At 49.1% G+C, this 8,456-nt stretch overlaps 1 pseudogene; it reads left to right on the top strand.

Annotated features, from left to right (window-relative positions):
• The first annotated feature begins 6,447 nt into the window (after positions 1 to 6,447).
• On the top strand, positions 6,448 to 8,450 carry LOC136517962 (gibberellin 2-beta-dioxygenase 3-like; annotated as a pseudogene).
• The last annotated feature ends 6 nt before the right edge of the window (positions 8,451 to 8,456 follow it).

Raw genomic sequence — 8,456 nt, 5'->3', positions numbered from 1 at the left:
CCTAAAGGTAGATGAATTTTCTTACAATAATAGCTATCAAGAGAGCATCCGCATGGCACCATTTGAAGCTCTATATGGCAAGAAGTGTAGGACACCACTCAACTAGGTTGAGGTGGGAGACCGTGGATACATTGGGTCGGATTTCATCAAAGAGGCTAGAGAGCAAGTCATCATATTCAGAGTCATTTGAAGACAGCTCAGAACCAATAGAAAGCCTATACGGACAAGCGAAGAAGGCCCTTGTAGTTTGCAGTTGGAGATTATGTGTATCTCAAGGTGTTTCCTATAAGAGGGGTGCATCAGTTTGGTATCCATGGTAAGCTAGCCCCTCGATATGTGGGTCCTTAGAAGGTTTTAGCACAGTGTGGCCTGGTTGCTTATCGTCTCTAGCTTTCTAATATTTTATCTACGGTACACAATGTGTTTCATGTATCACAATTGAAGAAATGCATGCGGGTTCCTGATGAAGCTGTAGAAATTCAAGGACTTCCACTCTAGCCTGATTTGACTTACGTTGAGCACCCTATCAAGATATTGGATGAAAAGGAAAGAGTGACAAGGAACGGTGTGGTAAAATTCTACAAGGTGTAGTGGCAGAATCATTCAGAAGATGAGGCCATGTGGGAACAAGAGAGCTATATATTGAAGCATTACCCCCACCTTCTCTCTGGTTCTGATGAATAGTTGTTATGTTGAAATGTACTTCCTATCTCCTTTCCACACTAGGCACATGAAATCTTGGGTCAAGATTTTATTTTAGGGGGGTAGATTTGTAACACCCTCGGTGTTACACTATACAGTCTTTTGCTAAAACATTGCATGAGCATCATACTTATATGTAAATGTGTGTAATATAGGGTGTAAAGCAATATACGAAACTTAAAACGTTCATCGAAATCACAAAACAAATGTTATATTTCAATTCGTGTTGTGTCACTTAGGGTTCTAGATAAATTTTTATTGAGTGAAAATGCTATTGAACGCATGCCCGACACATTAATAAAGTTTGTAGTATAAACTTCATAGGTGGCGATGAAATACTTGCGGTCGAGAAAAGGATTCGCTAGATAGCTTATTTGATAGCTTAGAAATCGAAGTTGATGTGAATCCGAACGAAGACTTAGTCATTTTCTTAAGTCAAAAAATGGATCGACGAAGCGAAGTTGGGGAATTTTTATAGGAGGATCGATTTAAGTAGTAACATGGTTTTAGGGTTTGTTTTAGTAGCTTGATATACCATCTCGAGCGTAAAATAGGTAGTTTAGCAATTGGATCATCGAGCGAGATTTTTGAGCAGCTTTAAAAATCGTGAATGGCACGTTTCGGTCGGTGCCAGCGTCTGGACGCAGTCACTGTCTCAGTTCGGCTCGGTGTCACAGCTCTGGCTCGCCTAGGCGTGCACCTGCCCCACCGCTGCCATGCCCTGACGTGCACCCTGCACCACCGCTGCCACGCTCGTGCAAGCACCCACCCGCGCACACGCCCGCACACAGCCGTGTGGACCTGCACCGTCGTTGTCGTGCACTGAACACTCGCCCACCACCGCCATCGCCATGGGTCCGCTGTTCGGGCTAGCCCACTGTAGCCGCTTTGCCATGTCGCTGACCCCACGTGTCGCGCCACTACGCTGATGTTAGCCATGGCTGTTTACGTGAAGTCACCACGTGCGCCCTGCCACTGCCGTCGCGTCCCCCTGGCCGCTCTACCGCCTCGCGCTCGCTTGGCGGTATCATTCGCACGTGGCCACATTTGGCATTGCTTGCACGTCGCCTTGCCATCGCGTCGGCGCTCGACGACGCTGCACTGCTGCCTCCTTTGACCGAAGCCATGTCACTGCAGCGCGCTGGGCGAAGCCGCCGTCGGTAGTTTGTGAATTATGGCCGTGCGGCCCATCGTCCTGAGCACGTTGGTCATTTCCCCATCGGCCTATAGCCATACGCGTTGTGCACTAATTGACAGCCGCGTTAGGGCCAGTCGTCCCCTATTCCTCTATTGCCTTGGTCGTCGGTCCCGTGCTTGCAATTCAACCTGGTGAAGCCACCTCAATCCAATTAACCCCGTCCTCGGCTCCGCTGAGTAGCCACCCACCCACCCGACCCCACCTTGCAGCGAGCCTCGTCGTGTCGTGCTCCAATTTGGAGCTGTCGTTCCGCCGGGGTCAATAAGACCATGTTGGTTTACATCGAAGGCAAGCTCCCTATCCAGTGCAGCTCGTGTCAATTCCTTGCACTGCTAGCTTCGCCTCCACCTGCTAATCACCCTGCGCACCTTTACCTAATCGCTACCACCGCCTAGCCTCCCCTGACGCAGCCTTGCCACCGCCGTGCACCGTCGCACCGTCCATGCACACGCAGCCAGCTCGGTTCGGGCAACCTCCAATTGAACCATCACCTTGCCTATGTCAGTGGTGAGTTCCTTGAGATCAATCGCTACCCCAAGTTCTTCGGCGTTGTTGTGGCTCATCGGAACATCGCTGTTGTAGTGCAGGAGCTCCACCGCCGTGGACTGACCTTGCTACGGTGTGCTAGCTCGCGCTTCCTTCGCTCAGGGCTTCACGTTCAAGCCTAGTAAGGTATCGGCTCTGTAGATAGGGCGGGGAGGGGTTGGTCTCGCTGGCATAACCACTGGTGTCAGCGCCGCCGCGCCGGTGCGCGCATGGGAGGGCCCGAGGGTATGGTCATGGTAAAGGAGAAAAGAGGGAGGGCGTAGGTATAAGATAGCAGACTGGCGAAATAGTGCTATTGGTGTTCACGTGATTGCCGGGTGGGCCAGGGGTATTTTTGCATGATGACCGGCACGTGCGGGCCTCCCCGTCGCGGGCCGTCGTCGCCCGGTTGGGCCACGTGCCCACGTGGGCCGCGTAGTAGGTCGTGCGCGCGCGTGTTGTGCTGGACTGGTCCGAGCCTCTCGCGCCTTGGGCCACGCGATAGAAATTAGTTTTTTCATTTTTTTAGGAAATTAGTAAATGCTTATTCAATTTCATTTTGAGCTGAACTTTGAAAAATGATAGTAAATTCTGTAGACGTCCAAAAATAGTGAAACAAAATTTGTTAGATTCACAAAAATGATATCTATCTGTTAGTGTAGTTAGTTTACAGTTAGCTATGATTATGATAGGTTCATAAATTCAAATTAGAGAGCTTAGTATTATGTAGATTAATATTTGTAGGAATTATTGTGGCAAATGGATGATAGATTTAGTCATGAAATTTTTACAGTAGGTTCAGTAGCTTATTATGTACTCACTGTAATTTTTGTAGCACTAGAGTAGGTTGATAAATAGAATAGCTAGTACCCTTATTTTATCGTATATAGAGTAAATCGATATTAAGAGCAAAATACCTTCAGTTGTGAAGATAATATATGTCATGCGGTATACTTGTTAGTGTTAACAGTAGGTCACTTAGCACCTTAGTCAGTAGAGCTCGCTAGTAGATTGATAGATGTATTTTTATTTTAAGAGTTGTTGTTGCCGTATTACTAAGTGTTGCATCATCATTTCATGCATGTGGATCACTAGTTGGTAGAGTTCGTGACCATGGACGAACATGATTATGAAGAGGTCATTGAGGAGTACGAGGAGGAGATCCTTATACAGGAGGGAGCCCTGGAGCCTTTTAGTGCTGACTTTATTGACCCACCGCTTGACCCACCGATGCTATGCTATGCTATGCTATGATCATTGAATATATATATATATATATATATATATATATATATATATATATATGATGTGCATTTATGTTATAAGCATTTTATGAAAACTACATGCATAAACATATTTACCTATGAGTCCTACTAGTATAGGTCGAGTAGCTGCTATGCTCAGGATTACGGTAGTGTGAGTAACCTGCCGTTACTCACAATAGGTGATAATTATGATTACTTATGATAAAATGGTGGAAAGGAAAAGTAGTGACCGGATAGGGATATGGTTTGGGTACTGGTGGGTGTAAGAGGTCGTGTCTTGCGGCCAACAGGGCATAGATTGGTTACACTTTTTCCCTGTCCATGTCAGTTAAGCAACGATCGTTACATAAGTCTCGAGGCAATTCATAGATTTATTATCCCGAGCATATACTTGGGTATAGGTGCAGGGAAGACTTGTTGCTCTCTTATCGTGGGTTCTAGCTCTTTCTGGACCGACTGATTGGAGGTGGGGATGGTGGAGGTCCTTGAACTGCAATAAGTCCGGGAGTTAGAAGCTGGGGCTTGGAGTCCAAGTTTGGATGGGGACCTAGACCCCATGATAGGAGGGTGATGGGTTGGTCCTGCTTGTGCCTAGGGTACAAGCGGGGCATGTGTTTTTGGGGCACCCAGCTAGGGGCATTGATTCGCGAATTGCCGAGCAATCCGGTACGGTTTGTTTTGGGTCTAGCACCATAGTAAGAACAGAAAGATGAAAGATGATGAAATGAAACTGATTGCTCAACTCTTGCTTGAAAGTAAATTAGGTGCTTACATAGAATGACTAGATAATAAATTAATCATGGCACCTAATAATAACATAAATAAGGACTCACTATTAGTATCGTTTTCTGTAAAAAGGAAAACCAACAAACCATAAAGCTTTGCATATCCCTTGGAGTCGAAAAATTATTCCCACTAGTTAGATAAGTCTTGCGAGTATATTGTGTACTCAGAGTTTATTTACCCCTGTTGCAGGTAATGCTTGAGGAGTACCATTGTGTGAAGGATTCTTCTGGTGAGCACAGACGGATCCTTGCTTCCTGTCGCTAGATGCTTATTTTTAATTCCACTGTTAAATATTCCGCACTCTGATATTTGACAACGTAATAATGAATTTCTAAGAACTCTGGATGTATGAAATGTATTAAGTATTGTAACTCGTTTTCATTATTGGATCCTTGGGTGAAAATATGGATCTTTTAGGTTCTCCTTTAGGGTGTGCTCGACGGATACCGTCCGCTGTAGCTTGCTTTCGGGGTGCTTAGTGTTTAGTAGAAGATGAGCGCCTCCATAAGTGTATTATTTTGAACGGTTCTGCCACAACAACTAACATCCAAAAAGGAACAATTCAACGCTGGACATTTTTGTATAGCTCCAAACTTTTACAATTTACTCTATTCATCCTAAATTATAAGTCATTTTAGCTTTTCAAGGCACATAGACTTTAATATGTATCAAGTCATAGGTTATATATATTTTTATTTGAATGTATAACAAAAGTAATTTACCTATAAAAATCAAAATGACTTATAGTTTGGAATGGAGGGACTATAATTTATGATGGACCAAACGAGACCTTATTAATCAGAGCGACTAAATCACGAACGCTTATCTAATTCAAAAGCAGCGAACTATTTTCCCACATGGAACAATTTTTTTTTGGAAAAAATCCCACATTATTCCCTTTTCGGGCACGTCCATCCCGCACTCCCCTGCTTGCGCCCACGCCTCTCTTCACTCCCTTTTCAACTGGCTGTGACGTCACCTGACGCAAACCAGAAAAGAGCAAAACAATTATTTAGAATTGCTATAACTTCTAAATGGTGTATCTATTTTTAATTCCGTCTGCACTGGTGTGTTCTAGTGATGAGGCGAACAAAACTAGACCCCACTTGCATATGTTTTGAAGAATTTTATTCTAGTGAAAATTTATGTTATTAACTTATAACATATAACTTAAAACTTGGAAACATAAAAGTTAACACAATTTATGTAACAAAAGTTATTGAACAAAAGGACGAATTAACTTATAGCTTTTACCAAAACTTGGAAACACAAAATGAACGAATTAACTTATAACTTATACCAAAACTTGAAAACACAAAAGTTATGAAACACGACTTACGTACAAAACATTATGTTGTCCAAGTTATGCATAAAAGTTATGTGTATAAACTTAGTAGACAAAAGTTGTGAAACACAACTTACGTATGGAAGTTATTAAACACAAAGTAACGAATTAACTTATAACTTATGCCGAAAGCTTGGAAACAAAAAAAAATATGAAACACAACTTATGTACAAAATATTATATTATCAAAGTTGTGAACATAAGTTGTGTATTAAAATTATGTGTATAACTTAGTAACTTTCCAGAAAAGGAAAGTTGCCGATTTTTTTCTGCCAAAAATTGAAAGTTGCGGGACTGCTCAATCGTTCGTTGGATTTGAATCCAATGAACGCCGGTGGGATTGGAATTGGGCTTATCAATCCACAAATCAAAGTTGGAGGGCAAAATATCAACTAAGATCACCTCCAAATCAGTTAGCGACAGGGCGACGTCCTCTTTTGGAGCCTAACGCTCACGGCATCAGCTCTTTCATTCACCACTAACTGGTGTTGCACTAAGCTAAATAGCTAATTAAGGTGCTGCCCAACTCCTTGATACTATGCCTGGGCGGCTGGCGCTGGCGCCGGCGCCTATATATTGGAGGCCCATCGCCCCACCAAGGATCACCACAACAAGGGCAGCAGACGTGCAGCGCCTCCCCTGTCCCTCCCTACTAGTCCCTCGGTCTCGAATAGCTTCGCGAGCTGCACTGCTCTGCTCCCCTGCTGCTGCTCTGCTTCGCTTAGTGCTGCAGCTGACGAGCCGAGCTGAGCTCAGCCTGCTCCCACGACGTACATACGCGCAAGCAGACGACTAGCCAAGTAGAGTCCATACGCTCGCTCACCGCACCACACCAGCCATGGTGGCGATCACGGCGCCGAGCTCGATCGAGCAGATACCGCTGGTGCAGTGCCCCAGGGCCAATGCGGGCCAGCAGGCGGGCGCGACGGCCATCCCGTGCGTGGACCTGTCGGCGCCGGGCGCGGCCGCGGCGGTGGCCGACGCGTGCCGCAGCGTGGGCTTCTTCACGGCGACCAACCACGGCGTGCCGGCGCGCGTCGCCGAGGCGCTGGAGGCCCGCGCGATGGCGTTCTTCGCTCTGCCTACGCAGGAGAAGCTGGACATGTCCGGCGCCGCCCGCCCCATGGGGTACGGCAGCAAGAGCATCGGCTCCAACGGCGACGTCGGGTGGCTGGAGTACCTCCTCCTCTCGGTCAGCGCCAACACCGTTAAGGTCTCCTCCCTGCCGCCCTCGCTCCGGTAAGCTAGCTAGCTGTTGATCTTGCTTCGTCTTCGCCGTGCACGCACACCTGGGTCGACTCACTCAGTGGACTGGATGCATGAGCATGCAGAGCGGCATTGGAGGAGTACACGGCTGCGGTGAGGGAGGTGTGCGGGCGGGTGCTGGAGCTCATAGCGGAGGGCCTGGGCGTGGACCGGTCCCTGCTGCGCGCGATGGTGGTGGGGCGGGAAGGCAGCGACGAGCTGGTGCGCGTGAACCACTACCCGCCCTGCCCGCTGCTGCCGCCGGTGGACTGCGGCGTGACGGGGTTCGGGGAGCACACGGACCCGCAGATCATCTCCGTGCTCAGGTCCAACCGCACGGCGGGCCTGCAGATCAAGCTCCGGGACGGCAGGTGGGTCCCCGTGCCCCCCGCCCCGGAATCCTTCTTCGTCAACGTCGGAGACGCGCTGCAGGTACTCTACTATTTTGGCCACTTTTAATTTTTTCCTGCTCTAGTGCTGTGCATGCACAGACGTGTGTGTTGCTGCCTGTGCGGCACCGGCGCGTTGTTCAGCTCGATCGATCGCTCATGGCCTTCCGTTTCCGTCCGGTGATGGCGATGCATGCGCAGGTGCTGACGAACGGGCGGTTCAGGAGCGTGAAGCACCGGGTGGTGGCGCCGGAGGGGGCGCAGTCACGACTGTCCGTGATCTACTTCGGCGGGCCGGCGCCGTCGCAGCGGATCGCGCCGCTGCCGCAGGTGATGCGGGACGGGGAGCAGAGCCTGTACCGGGAGTTCACGTGGGCCGAGTACAAGACCGCCATGTACAAGACCCGCCTCGCCGACCACCGCCTCGGCCCCTTCGAGCTGCGCGCCACCGCCACCAACAGGCCGGCAACGCCGCCCAGCGCCGACCCGCACTGCAACGGCAGCGGCAACCTGCATGCCGCCGCCGCCGCTGCAGCAGCAGGTGGCAGAGGTGCACTAGTAGACCACTGCCACACTACTGGTACTCCTACACTAGCGTACTGTACCGTGCCTACTGCCTAGCTTGGAGAGCAGTGCCAGGCTAGGCTAGCTGCTACCCTGGTGCCCTGGTGGTGGCGCCTGGTCCATGGACCATGGAGCGACTCCACAGTCCACCTCTCCTGCCTTTTGTATCGGGTAACCCGGTGGCTTGGCCGGCCCAGGACTGGAGGAACCTGCTGCTTCTCGCTGCAGGCTGGCTCTCCGCTCCGCGCCGCGCCTGAGCCTGACCGCTGCCTGCGTGTACATGGCCGTCCTGGCGCCGTAGTAGCGACTCCTCCTCCTCCCCTCCTCCTCCTGATGCTCGAGGCACCGTACGTGTCTGTACATGAGCAAGCAGGCTGTGTGGATGATGTAGCTGCATCTGTGATGGCGACCGGAACTGTGAAGCCTTTGTAAAGGGA

The sequence above is a fragment of the Miscanthus floridulus genome, chromosome 17 (genome assembly GCF_019320115.1).
Source record: "Miscanthus floridulus cultivar M001 chromosome 17, ASM1932011v1, whole genome shotgun sequence".
NCBI classification, from domain to species: domain Eukaryota; kingdom Viridiplantae; phylum Streptophyta; class Magnoliopsida; order Poales; family Poaceae; genus Miscanthus; species Miscanthus floridulus.
Note: the sequence above shows the minus strand (reverse complement) of the source record. Positions and strands in the feature narration are given on the sequence as shown.